The sequence below is a fragment of the Pleurodeles waltl genome, chromosome 5 (genome assembly GCF_031143425.1).
Source record: "Pleurodeles waltl isolate 20211129_DDA chromosome 5, aPleWal1.hap1.20221129, whole genome shotgun sequence".
Classification (NCBI taxonomy): domain Eukaryota; kingdom Metazoa; phylum Chordata; class Amphibia; order Caudata; family Salamandridae; genus Pleurodeles; species Pleurodeles waltl.
The window spans coordinates 863,663,847-863,686,759 of NC_090444.1; the positions used below are offsets into that span (position 1 = coordinate 863,663,847).

Sequence of the window (22,913 nt, forward strand, 5' to 3'; positions counted from 1 at the left end):
CGGTGCTCCCGCCCCGGAAAAGGTGGCAGATTGGTGGGTCGTAATAGGGTGGGCGGTACATTGTCTGCCGCCGGGCTGTTGGCGGGAACCGCCGCGCTGTTTGTTTGTACCGCTGTGGCGGTCGGAGTGTTAAGTTGGCGGGCTGTGTTGGCGGTTCCCGCCAGGGTCAGAATTGCATATTTTAGACCGCCGGCCTGTTGGCGGCTTGGCCGCCGCTTTATCACCGACCGCCAGGGTCAGAATGAGGGCCTCAGTGTTCTGAGATCTAAGATAGGTCTTCCTTTTGTGGAATTAGGAAATATAGTGAGTAGACGCCTGTTCCTTTCTGATGGTTGGGTACTAGCTCTATTGCTAAGTGTTGGGGTTTTGTGACATTGAAGTCACTGTTTGGTCTGGCTTGTTTTGGGTGTCTGGAACTTTCCCCTTCCTCTTGGGAATTGTCCTCCTCTATAGGAGCCACGAAACCCTCCCCTTTGGTATTGTGCCTGAATTTGCATTCGAAAACCTCCTCTGAATTGTGGCTTCCTAAATGTGCCTCTGACTTGTGGGGAGTGGAGCGCGCCCATGGCTTTGGCCGTGTCCGTGTCTTTTTTCAACTTTTCAATTGCTGTGTCCACTTCTGGCCCAAACAATTGTTCTTGGTTAAATGGCATGTTCAACACCGCTTGTTGGATTTCTGGCTTGAATCCAGAGCTTCTTAACCATGCATGCCTGCGAAAGGTTACTGCAGTGTTGACCGTTCGTGCTGCCGTGTCTGCTGAGTCTAGTGCAGACCTTATTTGGTTGTTGGTTATTGCCTGTCCTTCTTCCACAACCTGCTGGGCACGTTTCTGGTGTTCTTTGGGCAAGTGTTGTATAATGTGCTGCATCTCGTCCCAGCGTGCCCTGTAGTAGCGAGCAAGTAGGGCTTGCGAATTAGCGATCCGCCATTGATTGGCTGCCTGTGCTGCCACTCGTCTACCCGCTGCGTCAAACTTTCTACTCTCTTTGTCAGGCGGTGGTGCGTCTCCTGACGATTGAGAGTTTTCTCTCTTTCTTGCTGCTCCTACAACCACTAAGTCCGGTGTAAGTTGTTGTATTATGAATACAGGATCCGTTGGGGGAGGCTTGTACTTCTTCTCCACCCTAGGCGTGATAGCCCTTCCTTTAACTGGCTCCTGGAATACTTTTTTTGCGTGTTTGAGCATACCCGGGAGCATTGGCAGACTCTGGTAGGAATCGTGGGTGGATGCCAAGGTGTTGAACAGGAAATCATCCTCTATTGGCTCAGAATGCATTGCTGCGTTGTGGAACGGAGCTGCCCTGGATAGTACCTGTGTATATGCAGTACTGTCCTCTGGAGGTGACGGTTTTGTTGGGTAACAATTCGGACTGTTATCTGATACTGGTGCGTCTTATAAGTCCCATGCATCAGGATCATCCTGTGTCATCCCTGTATGTGTGGGTGACTGCATTGGAGGTGTTCCCACTGGAGACAGTTGTGGTGAGTGTGGTGGTGAAGGTTGAGGTGAAAACCTTGGTGGTGGGGATTTTTCTCTAGCCACCTTCGCCTTCGGCTGCATTTCTGTCTCCTGAAATGCCAGTTTTCTTTTAGTCTTAATTGGAGGGAGAGTTTGTATTTTTCCAGTCTCTTTCTGGATATGCATCCTCCTCTGTGTATGGTCCGGTTCGTCCATACTTATTTCCTTCTCAAACCTATGTCTTTCCTTCATTTGGCTGGAAAGTCCTTGCTCTTCTGTGTAAGAGCTTCTTCTCGGTACTGATGTTTCCGGGGCACGTTTACTCACTGTTCGCTGCACCGTCGAGGTTCGGTCACTTTCAAGTTCATGTGAGTCCGATCTCTGGATGGAAATTCTTTCCTCCTCTCCGACGTCGAGTTGCTCTCTCGGTGACAACGCCATTTGTAGTCTTCTCGCTCGTCGATCACGTAGGGTCTTTTTGGATCAAAACGCTCGACAAGCCTCGCAAGTATCCTCCCTGTGTTCTGGTGGTAAACACAGATTACAGACCAGGTGCTGGTCTGTATAGGGATAATTGGAATGGCACTTCGGACAGAAGCAGAAGGGGGTCCGGTCCATTAGTCTTCGACGATGGGTGTGGTCGGGCCGACCAGGCCCCGCTGAAGAACGGAAGCCCCGAAGGGCAGCCGGTGCGCCCCTGTTGTCGGTGTCGATAGAATAACACTAACCCGGTACCGAACGAGAACAATACCGTCTAATTTTTGATATTTAGATAACTTTCCCGATTCGAAATACGGAGCGAAGAGGAACACGTCCGAAGAGGAACACGTCTGAACCCGATGGCGGAAAGAAAACAATCTAAGATGGAGTTGACGCCCATGCGCAATGGAGCCGAAAGGGAGGAGTCCCTCGGTCTTGTGACTCGAAAAGACTTCTTCGAAGAAAAACAACTTGTAACACTCCGAGCCCAACACTAGATGGCAGGATAATGCACAGCATGTGTAGCTGCAGCTACACATGCCATCAAACATACAATTACAATGATTTCCTTCAGGAAAATTAAAAGATCTAGGCAGATGTCCAATGAAAGGATGAGAAGGGCAAGTTTTTATTATACCATGGGAAGACTATTTCATAATTTATGAAGGAACGCGTCAGTGTGTACTAGCGCAAAGGAGGCCGTGTTTTCCACATGAGGCGCTGTGCTATTTCATGCTGCTCCTTCTTTAAATTGGACTTTACAGTAACTGACTTGAAAATTTAAAATATGTACGGTTCTGGTGAGGTGCACAGTAATCTGAATTACATAAGTGTATATAAGTGAGCTTGAAGAAGGGCGCGCATTCAAATACATAACATATTATATCATAACATATGAGTTATTTACAAAAGTAGAAAACCGCTAAATTTGTTTTATGCAAATGAACATCCAAAGCTAAGTTACAGGTTATTAAGAGTGAAGTATCAGTGGTGATAGAGAAATGTAAGTAAATGCTTCAGTGACTTTTGCCCCTGGAGACCTGGGCTATAAACTTCACTTGTGCACTACATTTTGCATTTATGAACACATCATCAAGTGCTCCTTTAATACTACTCTCTAATCTCAGGTACTCATAATATCCTATTTTTTGCAGTACAATCTCTTCTGGCCCAGTAGTGCATGCACTTGCACATTTCTGTGTACAGAATCTCATCTTCGAGGTTCTTTTTCCAGAATAAATGTTTTGTATGTAGAGTGTCTCGCTGTTTGTTTTTAAACATGTATTTTTATTGGCTGTATTACAAAACATATACGGAAAAGAGAAATACATCATTTGGAGATACTGGTTACAGGCATGATACATTTGCCAGAATCCCAAAAATCTATAACCTGTAGTGTCTGACAAATGAAGATTCAGACATAGTTTCTTTTTTTAACCTTACAACAGTCAAATGTATTTATTATAACATGTTATACAGCGCTCAGCCTCTCACTCTGACCCATAGACTCCTCGTCAGGGGTAGTAATCACTATATAAATACAATATAGATTAAGCAACACAGTCACTGTTTATTCAAATTATGACTGCATTTCCCATTAACAAATTATATCCAGAGATAGTGTTTCATTTTACTGATGGGTATAAGCACAACACTACAATTTGCTGATAGGAAGTACCAATATACTCGAAAAAGGCATATAGTGAGTTAAGAATAGCATCTCATGGACAGAGTGTCTCACATTGTACTAGTTGCGTTCTAGGGTCTCAATGGAGGACGTTTCTGAGTATCGCTCTGCTTATCTGCGCTGTCTCTCAGACATATGGTGACCACCTAGCAAAAAGGCAAATTCTGGAAAGGGACAGTAAACATTCTGGATAAACGGTCAAAATTCAGGACAAAAGGTCATTTTTACAGACACATCTGAGGAGAATGCACAATTATGAAACAGATTACTGACTAAAGTGAAAGCCAAAATAGGTTTATGTTCCTTAGTTGTATTATACATTGGAGTATTGAGCAAACATTCACACATAGCTGGACGTATTTAACAATGAAAAAAACTAGCAAAGATATACACCTCAAACAGAATTTGACAGCCGATCATGAATGACGGCGCCAGAAGCCTGGATACCCTCATGGGTGACAAGAGTCGCTCTACAAATCTACTGATTGACTGATTGAAACAGCGCAGTGCTACTGAACGTAGACCTCACAGGTTGTTGCACTACTAAAGTGTGAAACTAAGGGGCAGTTTTAAGAAAAGTGGTATTGCATCCAATGCAGCGCCACTTTTCTTATGCCCCTTAGAGCCCCCCTAACGCCACCATGTGTGAAGCACATATTAAAAAGACAGCGCACCACAGCAGTAGTTAGGGAACTAGTGTCAACATTTTTAATGCTAGTTTGGCGCTTTGCAAGATTAGCATAAAATATGTTCACACTAATCATGTAAAGCACACTGAGGTCCATTATAAATAATGGTGTGCCTCCTTTTAACGCCTGTTCTGTGCAGGTGTTAAAAATGGCGCAAAGAAATCTTTTAGATCTCTTAGCGTCATTTTTTTTAGCCCTCCTAATGGGGGAACAATCCCCTTGCATACATTATGCCTGGCACAGGCAGAATGTGGTGCAATGCATGCATTGCGTCTCTTTGTAAATCTGTGGTGGCAATCATGGTCTTGTTGGGCCACATTTGCTAAAAACAAATGATGCTAATGTGGCGCAAGGAGGCACTAGGCCCTCTTAAATCTTGGCCTAAGAGAGAAATTATGGTAAGAAGGAAATATACAGAGATGGAGAGAGATAAGGTTGGAACAGTGAGAGAATAGGAAAGCAAGCCAAGGTCAACCAGCTAAGAGAGAAAGAGCAGACGGTGAAAGAGAGAAAAGAATGGGATGGGCAAATAAAGGAGTGAAAAAGAGAAAGAGAAATATTCTGAAGGTGACAGAAAGAAGGCTGAAAAGAGAAAAAAGGTAGATGGACATATACAAGGCAAGGTAGAGGGTACAGAGGGAAAGCATGGTGGGGAGATAGAGAGGGGCAGAGACAATGGTAAGGTAGAGAAGAGGGGAGAACAGATAGAAAAAAAGGAAAAAAGAAAGTGGTTGAATAGGTAGTGAACACAGAGATTATGTGGTGGTTTCATTTATAACTTGCACGTCAGAGCTTTCACTCCCAATAATATACTTCAATAGGGTAGCTGAGAGGGATAGTGCTCATATTGCTGATATCTGTGCAGAACTCAGCTTCAGGATTCTGCATAGACGTCAAAGTGGACAGTATTTCCTGGGAACAACATTCCCTAGCTTTCTTAAGTTTACCAACACAGATGCCACAACTTTAGTTAAAAAACAACTGATCCTCAATGCTTAACCCTGATCTTGAGTTGCCTCAGCCTGAAAAGGAAAGAGAGGGTCTTCTCTGCTGTGAAACAAGAGAAGAGATAGACAGTTAAAGAAGAAACGAGTCTTCTCTCCAGAGTGCCTGTTACCGGAAAAAAATGTAAATGTATGCAGCAACCTAATTAGCAAGTCCTAAAACTGCTGAGGAACCTGTGTTATACATTGTTTAGGTCAAGCTTACCTGACAGTTCAAGAACATACAGGGGGTTTACAACCCATTGCTGCTTCCCTTTGGCTTGCTGTATTGCCAGTTTCATTTGCCTGCTTCTTGTACAATAGTTTTCCTTGTTCCAACTTGTTTATCGTGTGTGTGTTCCTGCCTTAGAGCATAGCCTGCTTACTATCACTCTCATTAGCTGGCTTCTATTTTGTCATTGATCACTTTTAGGGAAATTGTTTTCCTTTTGGTTTAAGCACTCCATATGAGTGCATGTACTTTCAGCTCCCTCCTTCTCACCTGTGTGTGCTCACCCCAAATGCCCACCACTGGGCTTTTCCTCTTTTGTGTACTTCTTACCCACCCTTCTTGCACTCAGCGATGTTCTTACCTTTGTGTGTTCTCGACCTCTGTGTGTGATGCTGACACTTTTGAGAGTTCCTCGCTTTTTTGTTTGCTTCTCCCCTTGCATTCCGTGTTCTTCTCTCCCCCATTCCCGTGTACTGTTTTTCACTCCTTGTGTGCTTCTCACCTGGCTCCCAGTGCTGCCCAATCCTATGTGTGCAGCTTCCACTAACTCATCCCATTCTCTCCTGTGTCACCCCAATCACCTGCAATCCTTTTATAGGCACCCTAAAAAAAGTGACCCACAATTGAGAATTGCAACCTTTCATGAAGCATTGCTTAGTTAGTAACAGGTGATTAATTTGAGAGAGCTTTGTGATAAAGCTTTTATAACCTGTAGGCCAGTAACACTGGATATGACTGAACACTCCATTTTCCACTGCTTCTTCCCTGCTGGCCTACTGACACTCATCTGCAGGTCCATTAATCTCACTTTGCTCTTTCTCACCCTTAAATACCTGTGTCTTCTCTCTGTTCTTAGGTCCCGAAGCTCCTGCTTCTTCATGGGTACTCCCACTGTTCACTGACCTACAGGTCCCCAGAGGATCTTGTTCACCGTTAGGTCTGAATTCTATTCACTCTGAAGGACTTAAGAAAGTGAGGCTCTTGCCAATCATCGATTGGTTCTAAAACTACCCACGCACCCCCAGGACCCTAAACTAATCTCCACTCTCTGGCCCTCTGAGACTCCTGCTCAGAGACACAACCCATGAGGATCCTGCTCAGTCAAAGACCCCAAGAGGCTTTTGTTCACTTTTAGGCATCCTTGCAAGCCTGTTCACTCTCTGGTGTCTTGGAATCCTGCACAACACTAGTTACTGTTATTTCTCTGTTCACCGTAAGGCCCTGTATTTCTTGGTCACTTTTACCTGGAAGCTCCGGCTTACCTTCAGGTCAGGAAATATCATGTTCATTCTGAGGTTTCCTGATGCTTCGGTTTACTACCAGCTCTACCGGTGCTATACACACACAAAAGCCATCAGGTGCCCACTCAACCTTAGGGGGCTTATTCACAAGCCCCGTAGTGCAGAGAAGAACAGCAAGTGACCGTGATACACTGCCTTGCGCCACATGGAAAGGGAAGAAGTGCACCGATTCTAAAAGATATGGAGCATTTCTCTCCTCTCCCCCAGGCGCTGGTGCACAATGGGCTCCCCTGTGCCAACGCGGGCACCCTTGCACCATGGTGCAAGGATACCTGCAGCTCAGACAGGATTGTTTTGTGCAGGAAGGGACACCGTAAATAATCCATGGAGGCTTTTTCCTTTTTCTACATGTGCTGTAAAATGCAGCACACATAGGAAGAGGAAAAATCGAGGAGAAATAAAGATATTCCTTCTTGCTTTACCTCCACTAGGAGGCATACGATTTGTTTGCATGCAAGTTTTACAGATTCTTGTAAATCTGAAAATATCTGATAGAGACATATCCTAGTTGCAGATTGTGTCAGGTGTCGTAGGAGTCGTGGTCGCCGTGATTACATCGGGTGTAGTACATAGACGCCGCCCTCGCGCAGTGACGTCAGTTTCTTTTAATGACTTTCCACGCCAGAGCCGCAAAGAACACTGAGATTGGTGCGCCAGAGCTAAGAACCTGAAAGGGGAATCCCTGTCCCTAGAAATCAGTTCGCAAGCGGGGAGGATGGGTGGGCGGTAAGGAATCTGCAACTAGAATATGTCTCTACCAGATATTTTGTTACAGAAGATAAGTGACTTGTACATCTGATAGAGACTTGTAGTTGCAGATTCCTTACCTTAGAATAGATACCCAAGCAGTGCCATCCTCAGTGGTGGGCTGCAAACCAAGATCATACTAGAAAATCCTGCAGGTCCCAACAAACAAAGTAGCCGTCTCGACGAACCTGACTATCCAGGCAGTAATACTTAGCAAACGTGTGCAGGGATGCCCACGCAGCTGCCTGACAGATATCCAGGACAGGAAGTCCGCGTGCTAACGCAGTGGAAGCAGCAGTTGCTCTGGTGGAATGAGCACACAAGCCTTCAGGAGGTTGCTACTTAGCCAAAGCGTAGCACATTTTTATGCAAAGAAGCACCCATTGAGAGATGGTATGCTTTTGCAATGCCTTCCCTTTTTTTGCACCCACATAGCCAATGAAGAGTTGATCGTTCACCTGGAAATCTTTAGATTGATTGAGATAGAACGCCAATGCTCCTTTTGGGTCCAGATGATGGAGTCTCTCCTCCTCATGGGAAGGATGTGGGGGTGCATAGAAAGGAGGCACAGTGATGGACTGGCCTACATGAAATGGTGTAACCACCTTAGGAAGGAAGGAAGCTCTAGTGCATAGCACTACCTTGTCAGGATGTACAGAAAAGTATGGAGGTTTAGAGGAAAGGGCCTGAAGCTCGCTCTCCCTGTGAGCAGAGGTGATAGCGACCAGAAAGACAGTTTTGAAGGTGAGGAGCCGCAATGGACAATTATGCATTGGCTCAAATGGAGTACACATCAAATAAGTAAGTACAAGAGTAAGGTCCCACTAAGGCAGGATAAATGGAGTGGGAGGAAATAAATGGGTGAGCCCTTTTAGGAACCTACTCACAATAGGAGATTTAAAGAGTGAGTGCTGATCAGGTAGCCTAAGAAAGGCGTAACTGGCAGATAAATACCCTTTAAGGGTGCCCAAAGCAGAGCACTGCTGGGCTAAAGGAAGAATGAACAGAAGAACCTCTGACAGAGGGACAGAAAGGGGATCAACAGATTTGTTGGTACACCATGCCACAAATTTATTCCAACAACAGGTGTATACAGTTTTAGTCGATAGACGCCTGGCTGCCAAGATAACATTGCAGACTTCGGATGGAAGGGCAAAAGCCGTCAACTGTTGCCGCTCAATCTCCATGCATGAAGGCGGAGGATGGACAGGTTTGGGTGCAGAACCGTCCCCTGTTGCAGCGACAGAAGATCCACCCGAAGAGGCAGTGTGAGTGGAGGATCGAAGGACATGCTCAATAGCTCTGGATATCACACTCTTCGAGCCCAGTCCGGAGCCACCAAGATGAATTGGGCATTGTCGTTCTTTATTTTCTTGCGAACTCTGGGAAGAAGAGGGATAGACGGGAAGGCGTAAAGGACGCCGGAATTCCACTTGAGACGAAAAGCGACTCTGAACGAGTGCCGCCTTGGAAACTCCAACGCGCAAAACAGCTGACATTGCACGTTCTCTGCGGAGGCGAACAGATCTAACCAAGGCTCTCCGCATATGCCATCTGGCATGTGTTACTAGCAGGATGCAGGAGGCGAAAAGAACTAACGTCACTGCGTGAGGGTGGCACCTGTGTACTACTCCCGACGTCATCACGGCGACCACGTCGCCTGCGGAGTTGACCGACGCCACCTACCGACGCGCAAGGGTATTGCTCGAAGAAAAATCTCCGGATCCAGTCTGATGGGGAAAATTCTAAGGTAAGGAATCTGCAACTAGAAGTCTCTAGCAGATATTCGTATAATCCAAATGTATTAGAAATGATGATTTGTTTACCCCACAGTCAGGTGAGACAGAAAGATAACACAGTATGCTGAGTGCCTGACTAGACTTAGGGTTCACTGATGGATTAACGTCTGACTTGTATGATGTACTTAGAATGGGTAACGGTTGCACCTATTACTTGACTTTTTTGATTTGGGTTATGCAAGACATGGTAATGAATATTTTTGTTATCATAATTAAAGCCTTTTTCTATTGGCCAAACAGCGACTTTTTGTTGCAGGTAACCTTCCATAAAGACACTTTGGTCAATTGGAAATATATTTCATGGAAATATGTGTTCCTATGTTTTTTAACCTTCAATACTGTACATGTGATTGCACCAACAACAAAGATTTGATACACTGACAAAGCCTATTTTCTTAGTTTTTAAAGGGGTTAAAAACGGTTTTCTCAATCTTTTTTAACACATAGGACCCATTTAAAGATAACACAATATTGATGGAGTTCTTATGTGGGAAAGGTATGCAGTCACTGAAACTGAACTATACCTGACTGAGCACTAATACGGGTGAAATAAGTCTTGAGTTGATTGTGTTACGATTCAGGGAAGACCTGGCCTGGAAGTTAGGTGTGGCCGGATTCTTTTGAAGCAAGGTAAAGGCTGCTTTGCATGTGGCTGGGTCCAAACTGAGGTGGCAGTCTGTGCAAAATAACAATGGACTGGAATGCATACCCTAGTAATTGCCAGTGGATCAGATGAATTCAAGTATTTGATCTGTCACTTTTTTGTATGTTTAAGGGCATCTTATAATTAGGTCCATATAGTAATTGCAGCACAGATCTTCAATAATTAAATACATTCAATATTTAAACAGAGACAGAACAAATATTGAAAACAATTAGGAGAAACAAATATGAACACAATTGCAGTCAGGAAACTCTCATCTTGTCTTATAAACTCCTAAACAGTGTGAAACCATCAGGCTCTCAGTGATTGCCCTCTGTGCTTTGATTACAGTTTTATTAAACTTGTATCCCTTACCCAGGCAGTTCTCACATGGAGACTTTCCTCCCCATCATACCGTTGTTCTAGGCAATACCCAACCAACTGCATTTCACGCTGCTAACATATTAAAAACTCCTAGCACTGCTAAAAACCAATTGGTCTTTCCTAGGACACCTATTGGCTTTGCCAATGTTTTATAGGCATATTTTACAGCATCATGGTTGCTAAAAAAATAAATAATAATAACAATAATATAGAAGGCACAATGATCAGAGCATACAGAAGGACACAGGCTTTATTCTTTCTTTCCTGATCCAAGATGGATTAGTAAATAAAAAGAAACGTAGCAGGAAAGCACTTGTTTAAAAGCATAGCATGAAAGATATTTAAAAAAAATAAAAAAAACAATGAAAACTGGTGAGTGGATTGGGAAGGTGTGAATGGGTGAAGGAACATAGCGAGGTGGGGAACAGAAATATGAAGCAGAAAGAGCAGCACAAGTGCGCATGGGAGAACTAAGTATCTGGGCAAGAGGGCAATTTGCAGGAGGCAGAAGAGTACATAAGGCAGAGAACTGGAAAACACACACATTCTCACAGAGCACTTAAAATTTTCCCCAAAGCGAGCCGAGGAATCAGAGGAGCCATCCAACCAGTGAGCAGACATAGGAATTCCTCTGAATTTTGGTTGCTAATAACTTTGCACATGTTTGACGAATCTCCACAAAACTTTGCAGACCTATTCTTCCTTCTACATTGGCAGATGATGCAAAGTTTTCCAGTGATTGGTCGATAGGTTGCAAAGATCAAAGGTGGGGGTGTCCCAAAATGCATGTTTCCACCAATGCATTTCCCAGAGACTTTTGTATCTCATGTAGCATGAAAATAGTTGAACGGATTTACATGAAATTTTGGCAGGAATAGATATTATAGTGCACAGATGATCCCTATGAGCACTACAGGTAAGTAAGGTAAGGTATTTTTTAAGTTATTAGGAATTTTAACCCCTTCGCTGCCAGGCCTTTTCCCCCTCAGGTGCCAGGCCTGTTTTTGGCTATGTGGGGCAGTTTGAGCTTAGGCCCTCATAACTTGCTGTCCACATAAGCTACCCATGCCAAATTTGCATCCTTTTTTCCAACATCCTAGGGATTCTAGAGGTATCCAGAGTTTGTGGGTTACGCTGAAGGATACCAAGAAATTAGCAAAAATCCAGCAAACATTTATTTTTGTTAAAAACAAAATGGGAAAATAGTGCTGCAGAAGAAGGGTTGTGTTTTTTCCCCTGAAGATGACATCAACAAAGGGTTTGCGGTGCTAAAATCAACATCTTCCCAGCTTTCAGGAACAGGCAGGCTTAAATCAGAAGACCCCATTTCCCAACACAATTGTGGTATTTTACTGGGGCATACCCCATTTTTTCTATTTTTTGTGCTTTCAGCCTCCTTCCAGTTAGTGACAGAAATGGGTGTGGAACCAATGCCGGACCCCAGAAAGCTAAACATTTCTGAAAGGTAGACAAAATTCTGAATTCAGCAAGGGGTAATTTGTGTAGATCCTTCAAAGTTTTCCTACAGAAAATATCAACTGAAATAAAAAAATATTTAAATTGAGGTGAAAAAAAACAGCCATTTTTCTCCATGTTTTATTCTGTAACTTTTTCCTGTGATGTCAGATTTTTTAAAGCAATACACTGTTATGCCTGCTGGACTCTTCTGGTTGCAGGGATGTATAGGGCTTGTAGGCTCATCAAGAACCCTAGGTACCCAGAGCCAATAAATGAGCTGCACCTTGCAATGGGTTTTCATTCTATACTGGGTATACAGCAATTCAAAAAATAGGTATCAAGAAAACCTTTGTATTTCCAAAATGGGTACAAGATAAGGTGTTGAGAAGCAGTGGTTATTTGCACATCTCTGAATTCTGAGGTCCCCATACTAGCATGTGAATAACAGGACATTTCTCAAATAGACGTCTTTTTTACACACTGTCTTACATTTGGAAGGACAAAATATAGAGAAACACAAGGGGCAATAAAATTTCTGCTATTATGTGTTCCCCCAAGTCTCCCGCTAAAAATGGTACCTCACTTGAGTGGGTAGGTCTAATGCCCACAACAGGAAACGCAACATGGGCACATCACATTTTCCCAAAGAAAACAGACATGTTTTTTGGAACTTGCCTAGCTGTGGATTTTGGCCTCTAGACAGCACCTAGGAAAACCTGTGCATTTTTGAAAACTAGACACCAAGGGGAATCCAAGATGGGGTGACTTGTGGGGCTCTCACTAGGTTCTGTTACCCAGAATCGATTGCAAACCTCAAAATTTGGCCCAAAAAATACTTTTTCCTCACATTTCGGTGACAGAAAGTTCTGGAATCAGAGAGGAGCCACACATTTTCTTCCACCCAGCGTTCCCCCAAGTCGCCCAATAAAAATGGTACCTCACTTGTGTGGGTAGGCCTAGCGCCCATGACTGGAAATGCCCCAAAACACAACATGGACACATCACATTTTCACAAAGAAAACAGAGCTGTTTTTTGCAAAGTGTCAGGCTGTGGATTTTGGCCTCTAGCTCAGCCGCGACCTAGGGAAACCTATCAAACCTGTGCATTTTTGAAAACTAGACACTTTGGGGAATCCAGGATGGGGTGACTTGAGAGGCTCTCACCAGGTTCTGTTACCCAGAATCCTATGCAAACCTTAAAATCTGGCCAAAAAACACTTTTTCCTCACATTTTGGTGATAGAAAGTTCTGAAACCTGAGAGGAGCCACACATTTCCTTCCACCCAGAGTTCCCCCAAGTCTCCTGATAACAATGGTACCACACTTGTGTGGGTAGGCCTAGTGCCCGCAAAAGGAAATGCCACAAAACCCTACATGGACACATCAAAATGATCAACTACCTGTTTTTGCAGGGGTGGGGACCTGTATTTTTGGTCCTGGGCTCAGCCGCCATATAGGGAAACCTACCAAACCCAAATATTTCTGAAAACTAGACACCCGAGGGAATTCAGGGAGGTGTGACTTGCGTGGATCAATGTTTTCTTACCCAGAATCCTCAGCAAACCTCAAATTTATCTAAAAAAAATCACATTTTCCCCACATTTCTGTGTGGGATCACTGCACTGGGACACATTTCCTACCACCCAACATTCCCCTCAGTCTCCCAGTAAAAATGATACTTCACTTGTGTAGGTGGGCCAAGTGCCTGTGACATGGAGAAGCCAAAAACATGTCGAAATTGAGGGGGAACCAAAGCGGGTCCAAAAGGGTGTCGTAGTTTGGACTCTTGCTCTGGGCAAGACTGCTGGTTTAGGGATGACAATGCTTTTGTTTGTAAGTGACTACGTCTTTCCTACAACAAGTCGCAACTGTTGTCCCACCCTTACCAGCTCACTAGCAGCACCTCACCAGAAACACAATAGTAAAAGGTGATTTATGGCAGCCGTTACGCATGGACTCGAGAATCAGATGTCTCAGGGAGTGTCGTGGTTAAACGGAGATTACCCTTTTCTCACAGATATATCATGTCTCATACAAACACAGGCAATGACACAGATGCAGTAGAGTTACAATAGTTTTTATTTAACATAACTGCAATTTGAGTTAAGTTGCACGGGCTGCAATGATTAGGATAATGAATAATGCAAGAAACAGAATTGTGAAGACAAGAGTCATTATTACAAAGACCCCCACCATCTTGCAATACGTAGAAAAGATATATGAGATGTAATATGCCCTAATACCCAAATGTGAAAGGCCTAACCTCCTACCTAAAGGAGAGCTGGGTTTGTTAAACCTAATCTGCCAATGCCATGTCCATGAGAGGAGCCCCCAACCCTCGTTACCTTGGAATGAGGTCTCTATCTCAGACTCCGCAGGGACACGAAGACTGGGTCAGCGTCAAGACGACTGCAGCATCGGTATCAGCGATGGTGGCGATGCCCTCTGGTCGGAATCCCCCTGATTATCTGTCTAAAGTGTGATGTATTTATACAGATCTACAAGGTCCCCTAACGTAGGTGTGTTCCTAAACAATAGATAACAGACATGCTTGGGACGGCAATTAATATCAACAATCCCTCGAAAGTATAGAGAGGGAAAATCCCTAAGTGTGAAAACCTACTGTTTGTTTGTCTTTGATGCTTGATCTTGACACCTTGGCGCAGTGACACTGATAATGTTACCCATAACAAGTGGCCTAACTATAAACAAGGCAGCCATCTTAGAAGAAATAAATAATTAAATGGGCGAAGACAGAGCAAGCTAAGTAGGTTAAAAGTCACTAGGTGACGGGGGCACAAGTCTACAAGCCAAAGGCTAAGCTAACTCCTGTTATCCCATTAAAACGAACTAGGATTCACTACACCCTCCCCATTGCCGTAACAGGTATGACGAAGGAACAGGAACCCAAATGCTAAAACTTGCTTCTGAACTAAAAGCTAAAAGCAAAAAACAAGCTAAAAAAGCTGTAGTATGTGTTAAAAATATGTTTAAAAAAAAAGTTGAGTTCTGGGCGGACAAACGGATCCACAGAGCAGAAGTGAGACGTATTTCCTGGTGCATCGTTATCCGTTGCAGTGTCCTTATCCATGGTAGATCTCAAAACGGAAGGCTCATAGGTGGCTTCGCAGAGCAACCTCAGTCTCAAGGGGCATGACCGTGTATGAACCCTCATCGGGGACATCAGCAGTTTGTGGTCCACAGGAGATGTCGGTGCAACAGCAAGACAGACCATAGTCAGATGTTCAAAGAGGGGCCGAAATGACAGCGACCAGTCACGCCCCAATTCCACCAGCAAAGGTGCACCGAAGCCCTGGACCATGCGCTCACGGCACAGTGGAGTTGGTGGGAGCGGCTCCATTGCTCTGTGTTGCTGGAAAGAAACAACCACTGCGAATCAGAAGAAATAGTAGTAGTAGTCCACCAATTAAAGCCTAAATAATCGGAAAGCCACCAAACACACTTGAAAAGAGAGAATGGATGGCTGATGGGATGACTCCGAAGACAGTCTGGAAGATGGACACGAAACCAGACCCGACAGACTTAAAGAAATGAACAATCCCAGTGGTGCTTGAAGCATTGAATATTCTGGATACCAGTTCTCCAAAGTCTTTGGGGAAATCGGTATTTAAAAGGGATTGTATCTCGGCTGATGATCTCGCAATCTGGAGAGCATACGTCTCCTTTGCGGATGTCAAGGCGGCCTATTTTTGAAACAATAGCGCCTTTAGCCTACCCAGCTTGTCATAGTTCACATTAATAGTATCTATGTGGGGCCACATGTCAGATACTTTAATCTCTCGTGTGGGGGAAAACAAAACATGGCCACAACACGTAACGACCTTCGAGACCGAGATTGCGCAGGCAATTCCGGGTCGCATGCCGCAACAACTTTGATCATTCAGTACAACATAACTTCCATTGGAAAGTACATGAAACACCGGACAAAGCAAAGGGACGGGAGTACCCTTCAGAAAACAGGCCAAATTCGCAACCCCCGCCTTGCAAAGACCGTGAAGAGATACCTGTTTGCATATCATAGAATGACGAACAGCAGTCTCACATTCGCTTCCGCTAAGAAAGACCTCCCTTTCGCCGTTCAGACATCTATAGTCAAAGGGCAACTCCCACTCTTCCTTAATAAAGCTATCTCCTAGTTGCTCATATCGTCCCACTGCAAGATGTTTCAGGCAGCTCGAGAAACGAAAGGTTGAAATCGGTAAATTAATAATGCTGCGTAAGATAGTTGAAGGACTCTCTGCTACCGTGAAGGGCAACTTATCTAATTTCTCTACTTGAAGCAGGGTGAAACTAGCCTCCCTCTTAGCCACTGTCGCTTGCTCCTTGGAAAAATTAAAAGCAGTGAAGAATTCACTCCCATTAATATACTTCCATGGAATGTGGCCACTTTTCAGTGTCTGTAACGTCCAACCTAGCTGCATGATGGAACGGAGCTGTGTTTGCCCATGATATAACCGGGACAAGTCTGTCTGAGTGATATCAATAGCAGACAACACTATATTTGATAGTGAATAAATCCTGTTGGACAGTGTATTCATGCCGTTGTCGACAACAGCTAATGTTTTTTCAACATTTTCCTTATCTAGTTGCCTTAAACGTGCAGCAGCCTCAATTTGGGAAAGTTTTGAAATGTCATTGTACATAGCATATAAAAACCTTTTCGAGCGCTGTTTTCTAGGACCCAGCAGAAAATCCTGCAAGTCTATATTTTCAGAAAGAGTGTTCAGGTGTTTCTTAACTGTGGCTAGAGTGTTCGTTTGCACCCATTGCTGGCACAGCTTACCCACACTGTATGTTGTAACTATACCTGTATGTTGACCCGATATAAAGCGAGGGTCTGGCCTGTTAATTGAAAAAACCCCAGAAGAGTTCAAAAAACGCCTTTGACACTCATTAGTGTCTGTGGGCCATACCAACCACCCGCTGGTACTGGAAAGTGAAGAAATATAGGTACCAGCCTTAGCCATTGCATCCAGCCTTTCCTCTGTGATATTAAGGAAGTGTTGCCAATCTTTAAACTTTGCCGGAGTAGGGATACTGGGCATGTTCAGATCTCTAAGTTTTGCTAACCCCAGACAGGATGTCTGCTCAATAGTGTCATTTAAGAAAATCATTTGCACAGGAATCAGGCATGCTCGAAACAAAGACTCCCTACTTTGTATTTGCCAATCTTGTGTTCCCCATACACTTTTCAAGTCAATAGTGCTCTTCCAGTATTCGTAACCCTCAACTGAGAGCCAGGAAACAAAGGGATCTGAATAAATCAATTTTGCATCTGTTAGCAAAATCTTCCTAATTTGTGCCAGAGGTATTTTAAAATAATACAACTCTGCTTTTCTTGTATCATGCCCAGAAAAGTATGTAAATTTATCGCTATAATACTTTGGACTCCCCACCAGTGGTGTAGAACAGTGTTCCCTCTGTGTGTAGTTCAAGAGAGGCCTGTATCTAGTGGCACAATGTAGGTAGTGATGTCCTCAATTGTTATAGCAGAATATTTCCCCATAATTCATTGTATAATCATATACATCATCTCTTTCAAAAGCGGAATAGTCCTTCATTTCAGTTAGCATGGAATCAACTGTTTGGACATCCCAATCATCGGAGACAACATCAGGTGTAATTACATCAGTCATTTAAATTTTGAACACGTATGGTATTTGAATAATTTCTGTAGACCCATATATATCGAATGGAACTTTGTCCCACACAATCCCATCAGTAATCGGTATTGCCGTAATATTTACAGGGGACAAATCCCTTTGGACCTTATGTGAAGAATGATGTGGTGTTAAAACTTCATCAACAGGCTCCACTGAGGAGCGATCAGGAATATAGTGACCATTTATGAGCAAAAAGAAAACAGTCACAAAACCAATCCATAAAAATAATGCAATAAATGTCAAACAGAACCGCAAGTAGTTCCATGGGTATATTAAATAGTTCTTTTTAAGCCATCGATACAGCTTACAACTTTTTGAAATAACGTCAATCACAGTAGAGGATGAATCCGAAGAAAAATCATCAATGTCAATGAAATAGCCAGAGGTAGTCTCTGCAAACACAGGAGCCGGTGTATTCTGATCCACTGCACGTGGAGGCTCTTGGTAGACAACGTCATCTGTCGGTGAAGTGTTCGTGTAAAATACAGCTAAATCTTGAACCGGGGTGGTCACTGAAGATGTGACTGGAACCAACAAGAGTTCATTTTCCGCCCTCCCCATGGTCGAGGAAGTGTCCGGAACAGCAGTTGACATTGTTGCATAGTCTGTAGTAGTGATGTTCATCCTACTATGTAGATGGATGTCCTGTTGGGCAGTGAGAGGGGATTGGGAACCACCCAAGGGACCTCCTGGTCTACTGTGAAGGATCGGCCACATGGTGTAATTTGATGTCATCAAGGGAGATGAATCTGTTCGTCTTAGAACCAGACAGTGGTGGTAAGATGACAGTCCTGGTGCCTTTTATTCCCAAGACCGGTACCGGTGCTCTGTATGATGGACCGAACTCCTTCTTCACAGCGATCTTCTCATGAACCAGATCCCCAACTTTAGGAATCCAGCCAGTTGAAGTTTTCGCCAATTGCCTTATTCCTAAGGTGGCAGCACTTGCAGATGATTTATCATCACAAAATTGTTGAAGCTCCTGTAAAACAGTGAGACGTTCTTTCATGTCAAATGGTGTTTCTGCTGCAGGGGCATCAAGATCTGGAACATACATAGGTATCCCAAAGAGAACCTCATATGGAGAACGTCCCCCCAAGGACCGTCTTGGCAGATTATTCAGTGCTCTCTGGACCCCATATAGGTGGTGTAACTAACTGCGGCCTGAACCTAATACTCGAGCTGTTAAGGACTGCTTTAGATCACGATTCCGCCTCTCCACAACCGAATTTCCCTCGTGATGGTAGGGTGAGGAGTAATGGAATTCAACACCCATCGTCCCCATGGTGTCCCTGAATGCCTTAGAGGCAAATGCAGGGCCCTGGTCCGAATGGAATGCTGCAACCGCATATGTACCGATAAAGATCAGCAAATCTTTTATAACAGTCCGGGCGTCAGCCGATCGCTGTGGCCATACCCACAGGAATCTGGAACAGGAATCCACAGCCACTAAAATGTATTTGTATGCACCATCAGGCTGTAAGGGACCACAATGGTCTAGGTACACACACTGAAGTGGCTTGTCGGACACTAAGAGGGATGTCTGCGGTGGGAGTTTGATATAAGAGCCCTAAATCTGCTGGCAAATTGCATAGACCAGGCCACCAGTAGCGTTGCTGTAGAATAGTTATTGTGGCCTGTATACCAGCATGTGCAGAAGCGACACCCTCATGCGCTGCTGTAATCAGATAAAATCTCTGGTCTTCATTGGGGATCACTCGATCTCCAACCCCAGGAATCGTTGTATAAGCAACATTCTGTGGTAAGTATAGTTTGTAGGGTGACCTTTCGGAAGGGGCTCGCCTGCAGCCGAAGCTTTAACGGCAATCAATATTTCATTATCCAATCTCGTCCGAGAACGAGTCACTGCAGCCACAGAAGCCGTAGCTTACTGATGCTTTTGCCGCTTCATCAGCCAATGTATTACCGGCAACGTGTACTCCTACACGTTGGTGTCCTAATGTATGGACTCCATGGACACATGGTAGCTTATCCTTAAGATCAGCCACCCTCCCCCACAATGTTTTGTGTTTAATGGTGTTCCCTTTAGAATCTCTAAACCCGTTCAGTCTCCAATGATTGAGATATTCATTGTATGACTGGACGCAATAATATGAGTCACAGACTATCAAAGTCTGGCTTCCTGTCTCAGTTTGTTCGAGCGCTAGAATAAGAGCTTTAAGCTCAGCCAACTGTGCCGTGCAGTCCCATAAGGTCTGCGTGTAGGTATTGTGAGGGTGGAAAACTCCATCTTCCATCACTCCGCTCACGGCTGCGCAAGCTGCCGAGTATTGATGTTTAGTACCTACAGCCGGTTGTGCTGAACCGTCAGTGTACATGATAGTATGGTAGCTGTCTAGTGGCAAGATATTTAGAGGAGCATGGTACTCTTGTTCATACTGGAGAAATTCTTGTGTTTGAAGTCTTGGATCGAATATATAATCGATATCAGTGGAGGTCAGAGACGTTGCCCATTGAATCCAACGCGGATGTAATGCCTTTGCGTTAGGAACGCTTGCTTTGGTGACAGCCTCTAAGGCCGGCACCGAGGAGACCACAATTATACGTTTCCCCTGGGCAAGTGGCCTCTCTTTTATGACGGCCATCTGATCTGCCGTCAGAATCTTTTCTGTAGGTGCAAAACGTTGTTCAGCATTCGAGTATAAATGTGATTTATATGCTATGGGTACTGTGTCATCCTCATTAAAGGTGACATAAGTAAATCCTAGGGCACCAGCAATTATTCTGATGACCAAATTATTTTTATTGTCACATGTGTGTAAGTGTTTAGCTCCTAGCATGTCCTGTTGCATGTCCCTAAGGATGTGCGTGTGTTCAATTGTCCAGTGTCTGCTAGAAAATTTGGGCTGAACTAGGTCATACAGTGGCTTGATGCGTTCAGCATAATCTGGAATGTATGTTCTGCCAAAATTGAAGAAACCCAGTAATGACTGCAATTTCTTAAGTGTGGTCGGAGGCTGTAGTTGAGCACATTTCTCTAGAAAGTGCGGGCCAGGCTCTTCCCTTCGCTTGATAGCTCATATCCCAGGAATAACACACTAAGAAAGGCTATCTTGCTTTTCTTAAAATTGAATTTATAACCGAGATCTGCAAACCCCAAAACGATCCGATCAACCCTCGCAAGATGAATGTCGAGGACGTCGTCTGTGAGATATATGTCATCCACATAGGACAATGCCCCGGAATCAATATCATGTAATATTGATGTTACACGGGCTGAAAACAGTCCTGGGCTATTTTTTAAGCCTTGAGGTAAACAACAAAAGCGTTTTTGAGAGCCAAATGAGAATGCACTCAGGTCCCTACTTTCATGTGCTAAATTCTGGCAGAAGAACCCATTAGATATGTCTAATGTTGTTTTATATTTTTTACGCACTATGTTGTTTATCATTGCCATGCTGTGTGAATTTTGTATAGCATACGTGCGTGTATGACTATTTAAGTGTCTATAATCAACTACTATTCTATATGAATGATCTGGCTTTGCAACGGGGAATAACGGATTATTCATTGCAGATGTACAGGGCTCAATTACTCCCTGGTACTCAAGTTGTGATAGGATCTCCTTTACCGGAGCTTTCGCTTCATATTTAACAGGGTATTGTGGCTGCGGTTGGGGTGTAGACCTAACGGGAATAATATGACAAGGAGACTCCTTGTCCCAACCTACATGATTGCGGTAAGCCCATTCAGCAGCATATGCTTCTTTTGCTGCTTCCGGAACAAGATCGTAGAAAGAAGGCAAAATGACATCTTCCCTATGCGGGAGCTTGCGGACGTGTTCAGGTGGCCAGTCTCTTTTGGGCAATAGGATATCACTTGTAAGTTCATCCCAAAATATCACACTAATAGTGCGCTCCACGTCTCCCTCTATCTGAATTTTTAAGTCATAAACCCTATCGGGGGGAGAACGCGGCCATCCGCTGTTTCAACCGCGATGTAATCGCTAGTTGCTGTTGCATCCAGATCTTTCAGACTCTGGTGACATATCGTGACCTCTGCCGCGCTGTCTAACAGAGTCACTGCCCACCTCTTGTTCCTCAACAGCGTTCTGAATTTTACTGGCATTTTTAACTGTCAGTGCTGCCACCTTCTTCTTTCTAAACTGTGGCTTTTGCTGAGAAGTCTTTTCTTCTTTTTTAATGGTAGACTGTTGTGAGTCTTTCTTTTCTTTCACGTATTCCGGACGTCGATCTTGACGGCCCCCTCTCTCGCTACGTCTATCCAGTGCGTCCTGAAAGGAACGAGAGGGACCTGAATCAGTATATCTGTCTGGAGTTTTAATGTTCTCCCTATTTCTGAGATTATATCTACTTTCGGAGTTCTCCAGGTGTGAAGAATCAGCTCTCTTATTTCTTCTTTCTTTGAAATCTTTTTGTTTGTCCCAGCGCTTCTTAGAGCCCTCTTGTGCCTGCTTCGTACCCTCCTCATGGGCGGTACCTTGTAACTCCAATTTTTTAGGTTTGGCTCCCAAACTATCCCGTCCTATACTAGTATAGGTATCGTAAATTATTTTCGGTAGCTGTCCCTCTTGTTCCTGGTTTGGAGTTTCCCGGAGACGCTGGCGAATTGCCAGTGCTACAGCTTCCCCTTTAATATTACTTAGTATAATTGAGGATACAGCGTCAAAGTTACGCAATAATTTCATCTCCAAATCCAGGGCTGGTGTAGCCCGATGCTCATTTTGTATTTGTTTTAACACTTCCGGTAAATTGGCAAGTGTCGGGGTACCATGTGTGGTAGTATATATGGCAGCGAAGACAGTACCTCATGTGGCACAGTCATCCACCGAGGGAACGATCCCAAAAGGCAAGCACATAGTGAGCAATCTATGTTTTTCCTGTGGTCCCGTATGGGGAATCACAGCTTCCAGCTGATTCGTTTTCTGGGCAATCCAGAACGGTATTTTTTCCTGTTCTGTGGGTACTTTACCCATAATAGTATGCACTGTTTGTGGATTAATCCCAGTAGTCAATTGATAACCACCAGCTACTGGCGGTGCTGGACGTGCTGGTGTTGTGTTCAATGTTCGCATTACGAACTGTACTAATCTTCTATACAATGCTACTAATTCATTATATAAAACTCGTAAATCTGCTATCGGCATTTTCTGTATGCCTGGGTGAGGTGTGTATGTGGCGAACATAGGCCACGTATGTCCATCATTACTTAAGGGACCTAACCTCACTCTTCGTAGTACATGTGGTAGGGCGCCTTTGAACCAGTTCTGATGCTCCTGGTAGGTGAGCAATATTTCATGATACTGGTATGCTTGGTACCGTAAAAGTACGTTGGCAACTTCATATGTGTGGAATGTGTTTGTTCTTTGGTCAACCTCAGGAAAG

The 22,913-nt window shown here is 44.1% G+C and overlaps 1 protein-coding gene across 1 annotated transcript in view; it reads right to left on the reverse strand.

Annotated features, from left to right (window-relative positions):
• The window catches only part of LOC138296102 (zinc finger protein 3 homolog), a 1,150,345-nt gene that overhangs the window by 87,106 nt on the left and 1,040,326 nt on the right, over positions 1 to 22,913 (reverse strand). The gene's annotated exons all lie outside the window — the stretch shown is intronic.